This window comes from Pseudophryne corroboree, chromosome 3, assembly GCF_028390025.1.
Source record: "Pseudophryne corroboree isolate aPseCor3 chromosome 3, aPseCor3.hap2, whole genome shotgun sequence".
In the NCBI taxonomy this organism is placed as follows: domain Eukaryota; kingdom Metazoa; phylum Chordata; class Amphibia; order Anura; family Myobatrachidae; genus Pseudophryne; species Pseudophryne corroboree.
In genome coordinates this window covers 263,002,579-263,017,068 of record NC_086446.1, presented here as the reverse complement: position 1 = coordinate 263,017,068, position 14,490 = coordinate 263,002,579, and the positions used below count along the sequence as shown (strand labels likewise).

General features: G+C 44.5%; 1 long non-coding RNA gene across 1 annotated transcript in view; it reads right to left on the bottom strand.

Moving 5' to 3' along the window:
• Positions 1 to 12,963, bottom strand: part of LOC135057678 (uncharacterized) — a 211,838-nt gene extending 198,875 nt beyond the window's left edge. The window contains exon 1 of the long non-coding RNA XR_010244295.1: positions 12,879 to 12,963. This is a non-coding gene — a long non-coding RNA (uncharacterized LOC135057678). The remainder of the gene's footprint in view (positions 1 to 12,878) is intronic.
• Positions 12,964 to 14,490: the final 1,527 nt, after the last annotated feature.

The window sequence follows — 14,490 nt, the reverse complement described above, 5'->3', positions numbered from 1 at the left end:
TTCCCTAAGGTGCAGCTCCATATAGTATCAGCGCGAGACAGGTCTTATATATATTCTTTATATATATATATATATATATATATTTCAGATATAAGTACTTGACCAACTTATTTACAGTCAGGAGAGGATAGTGTCTCAATTTTCAGAGGTTAACATGTCATTTGAACGTAACATTGCTGAACCTCTCAGAGAGCAATAGGAGGAAAGGAGAGATAGATATTTTGACTCTTAAATGTATTAAAGGAAAGCTTGATAGTCAGCAACTGCTTATCTGCTGTGTAAAGGGTACCGACAGCTCTCCCAGTGACCTTAAGTGTTGTGCAATAATATTAACTTTTTTTCCTCAAAGTAGGAGCCCTAAGGAGAGCGAGAAGCTAAGCAAGGAGACCTAGGGCCCTTTGGGATAAAGTCAGCCTATCCCTGCAAACCTTACAAATTTAACATACAGCGGGTGGAGCTTGGACTGTCGCCCCAGCATTTACAGCACTGAGCAGGGCTGCATCAGAGGCAGGATGGGGCAGAGAAGGAGGGGGATTATTCTCAGCACCAACGTTTTGATTCCAGGGAAGGCCCGCCCAGAGGTGCGGCCTAATAAAGATTGGCAGCGGTGGGTGGAGCATGTCCTGTTGTAAGTCTAATTGCTGATCTTCTGTGATAAACTAACCAGTTAACTTCAGGTATATCCCGGAGTCCAGGAAATAAGACACAGAGGGGTATATTTACTAAAATTCGTAATTTTCAGAATGAGGTTAAAGTTCAAACACGAATGACATGGAATGTGTGAAATTGCAACTTTTTGAATTTATTACGACTAATTTACTATGCTGTCGTATTCTGCATTTTCGTGTTTTCCGATGTCGATGTCATTCGTATTTTTTGGCAGTGTTTTACGGGAGTGAATAGTAAAACACTGCCGACATTAACACAATGAATCTCGGCCGGATCTGTGATATATATTCTTATATGTATAGATATATGTATATACTATGAGAAAATCCAACAAGCAGGCGCACTCTTAGACAATATATTAAAAATGCAAACAACTGTGTTTTAATCCATCACATTTTCCAATGTTTTGTCAAGGTGATATATATACAGTGCATCTGGAAAGTATTCACAGCGCTTCACTTTTTGCACATTTTGTTATGTTACAGCCTAATTCCAAAATGGGATAAATTCATTTTCCCCCTCAAAATTCTACACACAATACCCCATAATGACAACGTGGATTTTTATTTTTTTTTTGCAAATGTATTAAACATAAAAAAGCTAAGAAATCACATGTACATAAGTATTGAAGCCATGAAGCTCAAAATTGAGTTATGGTGCATCCTCTTTCCACTGATCATCCTTGAGATGTTCCTACAGCTTAATTGGAGTCCACCTGTGGTAAATTCAGTTGATTGGACATGATTTGGAAAGGCACACACCTATCTATATAAGGTCCCACACTTGACAGTGCATATCTGAGCACAAACCAAGCATGAAGTCAAAGGAATTTTCTGTAGACCTCCGAGATAGGATTGTCTCATGGCACAAATCTGGGGAAGGGTACAGAAAAATATCTGCTGCTTTGAAGGTCCCAATGAGCACAGTGGCCTCCATCATCTGTAAATGGAAGAAGTCCGGACCACCAGGATTCTTCCTAGAGCTGGCCAGATGTCTAAACTGAGCGATCGGAGAAGAGCCCTAGTCAGGGAGGTGACCAAGAAACCAATGGTCACTCTATCAGGGCTACAGCATTCCTCTGTGGAGTGGGGAGAACCTTCCAGAAGGACAACCATCTCTGCAGCAATCCACAAATCAGGCCTGTATGGTAGAGTGGCCAGACGGAAGCCACTCCTTAGTAAAAAGCACATGGCAGCCCGCCTTGAGTTTGCCAAAATGCACCTGAAGGACTCTCAGACCATGAGAAACAAAATTCTCTGGTCTGATGAGACAAAAAATTTAACTCTTTGGCGTGAATGCCAGGCATCATGTTTGGAGGAAACCAGGCACCGCTCATCACCAGGCCAATACCATCCCTACAGTGAAGCATGGTTGTGGCAGCATGAGAAACAAAATTGATATATGTTCAGAGAGATAGACATAGATAGAAAGTTTAAATTGATTTTAACTGTATAAAACTATTTTTTCTAAAAATGTCCACAAAATTGTGGATTTTTTTAAATCATTAAATAATATAAATTATACTATTTAACCCCAGTTAAGTATAATTTTATTAACAAATCTTCATATTTGTTAATAAAATTTTACTGATCCAGGTTTACATACAAATTATTTACTTAATTAACAATGAATAGAAATTCAACAATTTTTGGTACTTTTTTCTTTAAATATTAGCAAATTAAGTGATAAATGGTGGTGGCCACCTATAACAAGGATGGATCCCCAAGTTTAAAGTTATGAGGAGGAGGTAAGGGGAAAAATGTACTTTAAGGCGTCCATACATCATCAATCAGAAAAAAAAACGATTCACTGACAGATGTAATGATTCTCCAATACACCAATACTGGATCTGTGAATCTAATAGGGTCATCATTTTACTGTCTTCGAATTGTTCTGTTGTTGAAACAGTCTGCAAAACGGCTGAGCATTACTATACACTTGCATTTTATAGCCCTGACGGTTCTGCAAAATCTAACATTTTGGACCGCCTGATTCACTGATTCCGATCATGTTTTAGTTGGAATCTGATCGGTGAACCTCAAACATTGCTGATTTTAATTTTACAAAATCATCCGCAAAACACAGAATTAGCCAAAATGATTGCTAATATATGGTTCCATATCTTTGAACAAAAGGTCTACAATCATTATGTAAATCAAGCAAACTCTGAAAGAGCAATCCTCAGTCATGGAAATACCTTTGTTTTACAATTCCTCACTGAGACATTTTGAAACAAAGGGGTTTATTTATAAAAAGTTTTGTTGTAAAACATGGCACTTCTGAGCGTGTTTATGCCCGATAATCAAAAGGGCAATGTATTTATTAGGTGTGTCTTGCTAGTAAAATAATTGCCCTTTTAAACATCGGGCATAAACTAGAGATGAGCGCCTGAAATTTTTCGGGTTTTGTGTTTTGGTTTTGGGTTCGGTTCCGCGGCCGTGTTTTGGGTTCGACCGCGTTTTGGCAAAACCTCACCGAATTTTTTTTGTCGGATTCGGGTGTGTTTTGGATTCGGGTGTTTTTTTCAAAAAACCCTAAAAAACAGCTTAAATCATAGAATTTGGGGGTCATTTTGATCCCAAAGTATTATTAACCTCAAAAACCATAATTTCCACTCATTTTCAGTCTATTCTGAATACCTCACACCTCACAATATTATTTTTAGTCCTAAAATTTGCACCGAGGTCGCTGTGTGAGTAAGATAAGCGACCCTAGTGGCCGACACAAACACCGGGCCCATCTAGGAGTGGCACTGCAGTGTCACGCAGGATGTCCCTTCCAAAAAACCCTCCCCAAACAGCACATGACGCAAAGAAAAAAAGAGGCGCAATGAGGTAGCTGTGTGAGCAAGATTAGCGACCCTAGTGGCCGACACAAACACCGGGCCCATCTAGGAGTGGCACTGCAGTGTCACGCAGGATGTCCCTTCCAAAAAACCCTCCCCAAACAGCACATGACGCAAAGAAAAAAAGAGGCGCAATGAGGTAGCTGTGTGAGCAAGATTAGCGACCCTAGTGGCCGACACAAACACCGGGCCCATCTAGGAGTGGCACTGCAGTGTCACGCAGGATGGCCCTTCCAAAAAACCCTCCCCAAACAGCACATGACGCAAAGAAAAAAAGAGGCGCAATGAGGTAGCTGTGTGAGTAAGATTAGCGACCCTAGTGGCCGACACAAACACCGGGCCCATCTAGGAGTGGCACTGCAGTGTCACGCAGGATGTCCCTTCCAAAAAACCCTCCCCAAACAGCACATGACGCAAAGAAAAAAAGAGGCGCAATGAGGTAGCTGTGTGAGTAAGATTAGCGACCCTAGTGGCCGACACAAACACCGGGCCCATCTAGGAGTGGCACTGCAGTGTCACGCAGGATGTCCCTTCCAAAAAACCCTCCCCAAACAGCACATGACGCAAAGAAAAAAAGAGGCGCAATGAGGTAGCTGACTGTGTGAGTAAGATTAGCGACCCTAGTGGCCGACACAAACACCGGGCCCATCTAGGAGTGGCACTGCAGTGTCACGCAGGATGTCCCTTCCAAAAAACCCTCCCCAATCAGCACATGATGCAAAGAAAAAGAAAAGAAAAAAGAGGTGCAAGTTTGAATTGTCCTTGGGCCCTCCCACCCACCCTTATGTTGTATAAACAAAACAGGACATGCACACTTTAACCAACCCATCATTTCAGTGACAGGGTCTGCCACACGACTGTGACTGATATGACGGGTTGGTTTGGACCCCCCCCCAAAAAGAAGCAATTAATCTCTCCTTGCACAAACTGGCTGTACAGAGGCAAGATGTCAACCTCATCTTCACCCTCCGATATATCACCGTGTACATCCCCCTCCTCACAGATTATCAATTCGTCCCCACTGGAATCCACCATCTCAGCTCCCTGTGTACTTTGTGGAGGCAATTGCTGCTGGTCAATGTCTCCGCGGAGGAATTGATTATAATTCATTTTAATGAACATCATCTTCTCCACATTTTCTGGATGTAACCTCGTACGCCGATTGCTGACAAGGTGAGCGGCGGCACTAAACACTCTTTCGGAGTACACACTTGTGGGAGGGCAACTTAGGTAGAATAAAGCCAGTTTGTGCAAGGGCCTCCAAATTGCCTCTTTTTCCTGCCAGTATAAGTACGGACTGTGTGACGTGCCTACTTGGATGCGGTCACTCATATAATCCTCCACCATTCTATCAATGTTGAGAGAATCATATGCAGTGACAGTAGACGACATGTCCGTAATCGTTGTCAGGTCCTTCAGTCCGGACCAGATGTCAGCATCAGCAGTCGCTCCAGACTGCCCTGCATCACCGCCAGCGGGTGGGCTCGGAATTCTGAGCCTTTTCCTCGCACCCCCAGTTGCGGGAGAATGTGAAGGAGGAGATGTTGACAGGTCGCGTTCCGCTTGACTTGACAATTTTGTCACCAGCAGGTCTTTCAACCCCAGCAGACTTGTGTCTGCCGGAAAGAGAGATCCAAGGTAGGCTTTAAATCTAGGATCGAGCACGGTGGCCAAAATGTAGTGCTCTGATTTCAACAGATTGACCACCCGTGAATCCTTGTTAAGCGAATTAATGGCTGCATCCACAAGTCCCACATGCCTAGCGGAATCGCTCCCTTTTAGCTCCTTCTTCAATGCCTCCAGCTTCTTCTGCAAAAGCCTGATGAGGGGAATGACCTGACTCAGGCTGGCAGTGTCTGAACTGACTTCACGTGTGGCAAGTTCAAAGGGCATCAGAACCTTGCACAACGTTGAAATCATTCTCCACTGCACTTGAGACAGGTGCATTCCACCTCCTATATCGTGCTCAATTGTATAGGCTTGAATGGCCTTTTGCTGCTCCTCCAACCTCTGAAGCATATAGAGGGTTGAATTCCACCTCGTTACCACTTCTTGCTTCAGATGATGGCAGGGCAGGTTCAGTAGTTTTTGGTGGTGCTCCAGTCTTCTGTACGTGGTGCCTGTACGCCGAAAGTGTCCCGCAATTTTTCTGGCCACCGACAGCATCTCTTGCACGCCCCTGTCGTTTTTTAAAAAATTCTGCACCACCAAATTCAAGGTATGTGCAAAACATGGGACGTGCTGGAATTTGCCCATATTTAATGCACACACAATATTGCTGGCGTTGTCCGATGCCACAAATCCACAGGAGAGTCCAATTGGGGTAAGCCATTCCGCGATGATCTTCCTCAGTTGCCGTAAGAGGTTTTCAGCTGTGTGCGTATTCTGGAAAGCGGTGATACAAAGCGTAGCCTGCCTAGGAAAGAGTTGGCGTTTGCGAGATGCTGCTACTGGTGCCGCCGCTGCTGTTCTTGCGGCGGGAGTCCATACATCTACCCAGTGGGCTGTCACAGTCATATAGTCCTGACCCTGCCCTGCTCCACTTGTCCACATGTCCGTGGTTAAGTGGACATTGGGTACAACTGCATTTTTTAGGACACTGGTGAGTCTTTTTCTGATGTCCGTGTACTTTCTCGGTATCGCCTGCCTAGAGAAGTGGAACCTAGATGGTATTTGGTAACGGGGGCACACTGCCTCAATAAATTGTCTAGTTCCCTGTGAACTAACGGCGGATACCGGACGCACGTCTAACACCAACATAGTTGTCAAGGCCTCAGTTATCCGCTTTGCAGTAGGATGACTGCTGTGATATTTCATCTTCCTCGCAAAGGACTGTTGAACAGTCAATTGCTTACTGGAAGTAGTACAAGTGGGCTTACGACTTCCCCTCTGGGATGACCATCGACTCCCAGCGGCAACAACAGCAGCGCCAGCAGCAGTAGGCGTTACACGCAAGGATGCATCGGAGGAATCCCAGGCAGGAGAGGACTCGTCAGAATTGCCAGTGACATGGCCTGCAGGACTATTGGCATTCCTGGGGAAGGAGGAAATTGACACTGAGGGAGTTGGTGGGGTGGTTTGCGTGAGCTTGGTTACAAGAGGAAGGGATTTACTGGTCAGTGGACTGCTTCCGCTGTCACCCAAAGTTTTTGAACTTGTCACTGACTTATTATGAATGCGCTGCAGGTGACGTATAAGGGAGGATGTTCCGAGGTGGTTAACGTCCTTACCCCTACTTATTACAGCTTGACAAAGGGAACACACGGCTTGACACCTGTTGTCCGCATTTCTGGTGAAATACCTCCACACCGAAGAGCTGATTTTTTTGGTATTTTCACCTGGCATGTCAATGGCCATATTCCTCCCACGGACAACAGGTGTCTCCCCGGGTGCCTGACTTAAACAAACCACCTCACCATCAGAATCCTCCTGGTCAATTTCCTCCCCAGCGCCAGCAACACCCATATCCTCCTCATCCTGGTGTACTTCAACACTGACATCTTCAATCTGACTATCAGGAACTGGACTGCGGGTGCTCCTTCCAGCACTTGCAGGGGGCGTGCAAATGGTGGAAGGCGCATGCTCTTCACGTCCAGTGTTGGGAAGGTCAGGCATCGCAACCGACACAATTGGACTCTCCTTGTGGATTTGGGATTTCGAAGAATGCACAGTTCTTTGCTGTGCTGCTTTTGCCAGCTTGAGTCTTTTCATTTTTCTAGCGAGAGGCTGAGTGCTTCCATCCTCATGTGAAGCTGAACCACTAGCCATGAACATAGGCCAGGGCCTCAGCCGTTCCTTGCCACTCCGTGTGGTAAATGGCATATTGGCAAGTTTACGCTTCTCCTCCGACAATTTTATTTTAGGTTTTGGAGTCCTTTTTTTTCTGATATTTGGTGTTTTGGATTTGACATGCTCTGTACTATGACATTGGGCATCGGCCTTGGCAGACGACGTTGCTGGCATTTCATCGTCTCGGCCATGACTAGTGGCAGCAGCTTCAGCACGAGGTGGAAGTGGATCTTGATCTTTCCCTAATTTTGGAACCTCAACATTTTTGTTCTCCATGTTTTAATAGGCACAACTAAAAGGCACCTCAGGTAAACAATGGAGATGGATGGATTGGATACTAGTATACAATTATGGACGGGCTGCCGAGTGCCGACACAGAGGTAGCCACAGCCGTGAACTACCGCACTGTACTGTGTCTGCTGCTAATATATAGACTGGTTGATAAAGAGATAGTATACTCGTAACTAGTATGTATGTATAAAGAAAGAAAAAAAAAACACGGTTAGGTGGTATATACAATTATGGACGGGCTGCCGAGTGCCGACACAGAGGTAGCCACAGCCGTGAACTACCGCACTGTACTGTGTCTGCTGCTAATATATAGACTGGTTGATAAAGAGATAGTATACTCGTAACTAGTATGTATGTATAAAGAAAGAAAAAAAAACCACGGTTAGGTGGTATATACAATTAAGGACGGGCTGCCGAGTGCCGACACAGAGGTAGCCACAGCCGTGAACTACCGCACTGTACTGTGTCTGCTGCTAATATATAGACTGGTTGATAAAGAGATAGTATACTCGTAACTAGTATGTATGTATAAAGAAAGAAAAAAAAACCACGGTTAGGTGGTATATACAATTATGGACGGGCTGCCGAGTGCCGACACAGAGGTAGCCACAGCCGTGAACTACCGCACTGTACTGTGTCTGCTGCTAATATAGACTGGTTGATAAAGAGATAGTATACTCATAACTAGTATGTATGTATAAAGAAAGAAAAAAAAAACACGGTTAGGTGGTATATACAATTATGGACGGGCTGCCGAGTGCCGACACAGAGGTAGCCACAGCCGTGAACTACCGCACTGTACTGTGTCTGCTGCTAATATATAGACTGGTTGATAAAGAGATAGTATACTCGTAACTAGTATGTATGTATAAAGAAAGAAAAAAAAATCACGGTTAGGTGGTATATACAATTATGGACGGGCTGCCGAGTGCCGACACAGAGGTAGCCACAGCCGTGAACTACCGCACTGTACTGTGTCTGCTGCTAATATAGACTGGTTGATAAAGAGATAGTATACTCGTAACTAGTATGTATGTATAAAGAAAGAAAAAAAAACCACGGTTAGGTGGTATATACAATTATGGACGGGCTGCCGAGTGCCGACACAGAGGTAGCCACAGCCGTGAACTACCGCACTGTACTGTGTCTGCTGCTAATATATAGACTGGTTGATAAAGAGATAGTATACTCGTAACTAGTATGTATGTATAAAGAAAGAAAAAAAAACCACGGTTAGGTGGTATATACAATTATGGACGGGCTGCCGAGTGCCGACACAGAGGTAGCCACAGCCGTGAACTACCGCACTGTACTGTGTCTGCTGCTAATATAGACTGGTTGATAAAGAGATAGTATACTCGTAACTAGTATGTATGTATAAAGAAAGAAAAAAAAACCACGGTTAGGTGGTATATACAATTATGGACGGGCTGCCGAGTGCCGACACAGAGGTAGCCACAGCCGTGAACTACCGCACTGTACTGTGTCTGCTGCTAATATATAGACTGGTTGATAAAGAGATAGTATACTCGTAACTAGTATGTATGTATAAAGAAAGAAAAAAAAACCACGGTTAGGTGGTATATACAATTATGGACGGGCTGCCGAGTGCCGACACAGAGGTAGCCACAGCCGTGAACTACCGCACTGTACTGTGTCTGCTGCTAATATAGACTGGTTGATAAAGAGATAGTATACTACTAATATTATATATACTGGTGGTCAGGTCACTGGTCACTAGTCACACTGGCAGTGGCACTCCTGCAGCAAAAGTGTGCACTGTTTAATTTTAATATAATATTATGTACTCCTGGCTCCTGCTATAACCTATAACTGGCACTGCAGTAGTGCTCCCCAGTCTCCCCCACAATTATAAGCTGTGTGAGCTGAGCAGTCAGACAGATATATAATATATATAGATGATGCAGCACACTGGCCTGAGCCTGAGCAGTGCACACAGATATGGTATGTGACTGAGTCACTGTGTGCTGTGTATCGCTTTTTTCAGGCAGAGAACGGATTATAAAGTAAACTGCACTGTCCTCACTAGTAAACTCTCTCCACTCAGTCTCTACACTTCTACAGTAACAGTACTCCTCCTAGTCAGCTCCAGTAAACCTCTCTCAGGCTCTTATAATCTAAATGGAGAGGACGCCAGCCACGTCCTCTCCCTATCAATCTCAATGCACGTGTGAAAATGGCGGCGACGCGCGGCTCCTTATATAGAATCCGAGTCTCGCGATAGAATCCGAGCCTCGCGAGAATCCGACAGCGTCATGATGACGTTCGGGCGCGCTCGGGTTAACCGAGCAAGGCGGGAAGATCCGAGTCACTCGGACCCGTGAAAAAAAACATGAAGTTCTGGCGGGTTCGGATTCAGAGAAACCGAACCCGCTCATCTCTAGCATAAACACGCTAAGAAGCACCGGGTTTTACAACCTGACACCTAGTAAATGAACCCCAAAGTAATTTTCAGTGTAACATCCCTTTGGATCACACAGAGCAACATGGATGTGGTTTTTCATATTTTGTTGTATTTATATCTGCAGCAGGCAGTTCTGATGCTCAGCTGATTAACAAATGAAGGTGCTCTGATTCTGCAGAAATCGTCACAAGGTAATGGCCTGTGTACCTGGGGGCGAAAATTACTTCTGCAAAATGCTGCTACAAATTGATGCTTCTTCATACGTGTTTTTTAATTTTTAATTAAAAATGAGCCCCAGGCGATCACATAACTGCTTTGAAGTGGCTGCAGTTTTAACATAGCTGGGTGGTGAAAATGAACAGATTATCGTGTCAAGTTCTGAGTCCTACTGAAGTGACTTTCCACATTCCCCAGTAGCATCAGCTGTCAGGATTGAAATCATTTAGAAAATAATATTTTAGAAGAAAATGTATTCTATCTGCTTGTAGTGTTAAAAAAAAAAATGTAATTAAAATTTTTTGGGGGAGTTAATTTGACACTTTTTAAACTTAATTTTGCATAGTGTATATTGGACTTTGAACATTTTTTGTCATTTGCGTCTTTTCTCTGCAATGTCTGTATAGGAGACTTGGGGGTCATTCCGAGTTGATCGCTCGCTAACTACTTTTTGCAGCGTTGTGATCAGATAGTCGCCCCCTATTGGGGAGTGTATTTTAGCTTTGCAAGTGTGCGAACGCCTGTGCAGCCGAGCTCTGCAAAATCATTTTGTGCAGTTTCTGAGTAGCTCTGAACTTACTCAGCCCTTGCGATCACTTCAGCCTGTCCGGGACTGGAATTGACGTCAGACACCCGCCCTGCAAACGCTTTGACATGCCTGCATTTTTCCAAACACTCCCAGAAAACTGACAGTTGACACCCATAAACGCCCTCTTCCTGTCAATCTCCTTGCGATCGGCTGTGCGAATGGATTCTTCGTTAAATCCATCGCTTAGCAACGATCCGCTTTCTACCCGTACGAAGCGCCTGCGCATTGCGGTGCTTACGCATGCGCAACAGTGACCTGATCGCTGCGCTGTGAAAAATGGCAGTGTGCGATCAGGTCGGAATGACCCCCTTACAGTCCTTTTTATATCGGGCGCTAAGGCAGCCTTTTGATGACAATTATTGCAGAAATAAAAGATATCTGACTCAAAACGGACTGGATGTAATGCCACCCGAGTTCGGAGGCCGTGCAGGATGCCGGCTGAACTTGGACGGTTTTTTAAAGGGGCAATCACTAACAAGGCATGGTTTTGCCTTGTAAGCGAATGTACCTTTAAAAAAATGTCCGAGTTAGGCTGGCATCCCGCACGGCTGCCAAACTTGGGCGGCATTACTTCCCACCCAACATCTTGCCAAGGCAGCTGTGTGATACTGAGTTGTCTGTTTGATACAGGTACAGAGCAAGAAAGGTTAACGTACTGCTAAACGGAGCCATTTTTGTTTTAGATGTGCGCATGCATCAGTTGTTTGCTGCATGCTAAGTGGAACCCAAATTTCTACTTTTTTTTTAAAGTTTCAAAATAGATAAATAAATTAGATATTTAAAAATATTAGACATTAACTTAAATTATTTTATTCATCTTTCTACGATAACTGGCAAAAGTGTTCTTTGCCCTTTGATGAATAAGCTCCTTAACAGTATAATTAAAAGGAAGGTCATAGGAATTTTTTTTTCTTATTGCAGCAATAAATAAATAAAAATCTATCCACAGGTTGATCTGAAAAGTGTACACTGAATTGCATCTGAGTGAGCGGTATATCCTATCGAGCGGTTGGCAGATTGGGTGAGATAAAGACAATATTGGGGCGAATTCAGACTGCATCGCTGCAGTGGCAGCGATTGCAGTCTGAATCCTTTTGTGGAGTGTACATGCGCAGCGGCCGCACTGCGCATTCGCACCCCGTAAGCCCAGTGAGATGATAAAAGCATCTCAGGGGTTTGATCGCCTCTCCCTGATTGACAGGCAGAGGCAGGGTGGGAGGGGGCGTGCCAACAGCGTTAGAACGCCATTGGTGGGGCATGGTCTGGACAACCCAGGTGTGTCTGGACCGTTGCAGGGCGGGTCGCTGCAGTTGCGCGAAGTCACACACAGATGCTGCAACCCAGGGAGTTACTCACCAGGTGCAAAAGCATTGCCACCGTGCAATGCTTTTGCACCAGTGCGGGGGGGGGGGGGGGGGAGGGCCTGATATGCCGGGCGGACTAGCCCTGTGCTGGGCATCCCCTCGCATTTCAGAGTAAATGATCGGAGATGAGCTAAATTTAGCATATCTACGATCAGATCTGAATTACCCCCATTGTGCGGATTGCATCACTACAATTGATACGTGTGCCAGGGTAACAGTGCTACAATCTAGAGACTATGGGGTCTATTTACTAAGCCTTGGATGGAGATAAAGTGGACAGAGATAAAGTACCAGCTAATCAGGTCCTAACTGTCATTTTTTTAAACACAGCCTGTGACATGACAGTTAGGAGCCGATTGGCTGGTACTTTATCTCTGTCCACTTTATCTCCATCCAAAGCTTAGAAAATAGACTCCTATATTAATGCTATATTAAAAGGGCCACAACAGTTCACTTATTGTATTCAAATGTAGCCCAGACTACTGATGTTCAAGTAAAACGTCCTCTAATAGGTTTTGCTCATAGTGTACCTGCTGGGTTAGATGTGCTCTGGACTGGATGGATAGTGTGATAAGCCTAGAGGCTTGGAGGCCCCAGGCAAATTCTCAAGATGAGCATCCTATTTGATTTCTATAAACCCTCAGGTCTAGCATGGGGGTAAAGGGGGAATCTAATAAAAAATAAAAATACCTTTAATATTACATGTAATATGTGTGACGGCTGCCTGACCACTGGGATCGACTGCGCTGTATTTCACAGCTGTGGCTGCACCCAGGACACAGTACTCAGCTTCAGTTCTCCTTCCTGTACAAGCCCGTTCCCAGACTCCTATTGGCTAGTTACACAGGAGTCTGGGGGGCAGCCTTATACAGGAAGGAGAGGCTGAGTGATGCTGCTGTGAAACAAAGCATGTATTTAGTGTAGAGTATTTAGTGACTAATTTTGGGGTGGTCCCCCTTCACCTTGTGGGACCCTGGATATTTGCCAGTCTGGCCACCCTGTATTTGCTCCACTGTCTATAATGCTTTACTTGACATTGCTCGTTAGAAGCTTTTCACAGTATAAGTGGCAGACAAGATAAGAAAAAAGCAGCTACTGCACAGATAGATAACGTCCCAGTCTGATACAGAGGTAGTGGTGGACACTCTGAACATGCTGTCTTCCAGTGGTGACTTTATTCTGAGCTCTAGAACTGAGATGTTTGAAGTAAAATATGTGGATAAAAGCAAGGCACACTCCAGAGATAATACTGATCTAAACGATGCACTGTCTAGAGGATGTAACAATTCAAAATGTAGCATCCACAAGCAGATGTGACCCCTCACCGATGGCCTACTCATCTTTGCAGGCTAGCAACCACAGGATAGTGGAAATTGATTCAGGCCTCCTTGCTGTAAAACACCTTGGTCTACTTACTGTAAGTACTGGGCGCTTCACGTACTGGGGGACTAATTCATGATTGTAAGGAATTGCAAAGCTGCAAGGAACAACATGCCCTAGTTTTGTAGAACAATGCTGGTTTGGGCCCCCCAAATGCTGCAGCATGTCAGTCATGCTGCCGCTGACATTGGAAGACCCATTCTGCACATGCATAGAATGGGTCTTCAAACATCGTATTTGTACGCAAACCATCGGGTTTGCATACAAATATGAATTAGGACCAGGGTCCACAGGATGATTTCACACAGGTTAAGCATATGAGAGCAAGAATATTGGGCCAGGTCAGTAGAAAGAGTACTTGTTAATTGGGCATCCATTTAAGAACCCTCCCCTTAAGGTTATGATGGAAAATAAATAAAGAGGCTGTGTCTGCGTAATTTATTATTATGTGATATTGTAATGGAATTGTCACAGTGCAGGCTGCTCTCAGGAGATAATTACTCGGCTGGGGAAGCTATGAGAGACACTATGATCAGAGAAGCCACTTAGGGCCTAATGCAGGTGTGACAGATATAACATTTGCAGAGAGAGTTAGATTTGGGTGGGTTATTTTGTTTCTGTGCAGGGTAAATACTGGCTGCTTTATTTTTACACTGCACTTTAGATTTAAGTTTGAACACACTCCACCCAAATCTAACTCTCTCTGCACATGTTATATCTGCCCCCCTGCAGTGCACATCGGGGGTAATTCCAAGTTGATCGCAGCAGGATTTTTTTTTTAGCAATTGGGCAAAACCATGTGCACTGCAGGGGAGGCAGATATAACATGTGCAGAGAGAGTTAGATTTGGGTGGGTTATTTTGTTTCTGTGCAGGGAAAATACTGGCTGCTTTATTTTTACACTGCAAATTAGATTGCAGAT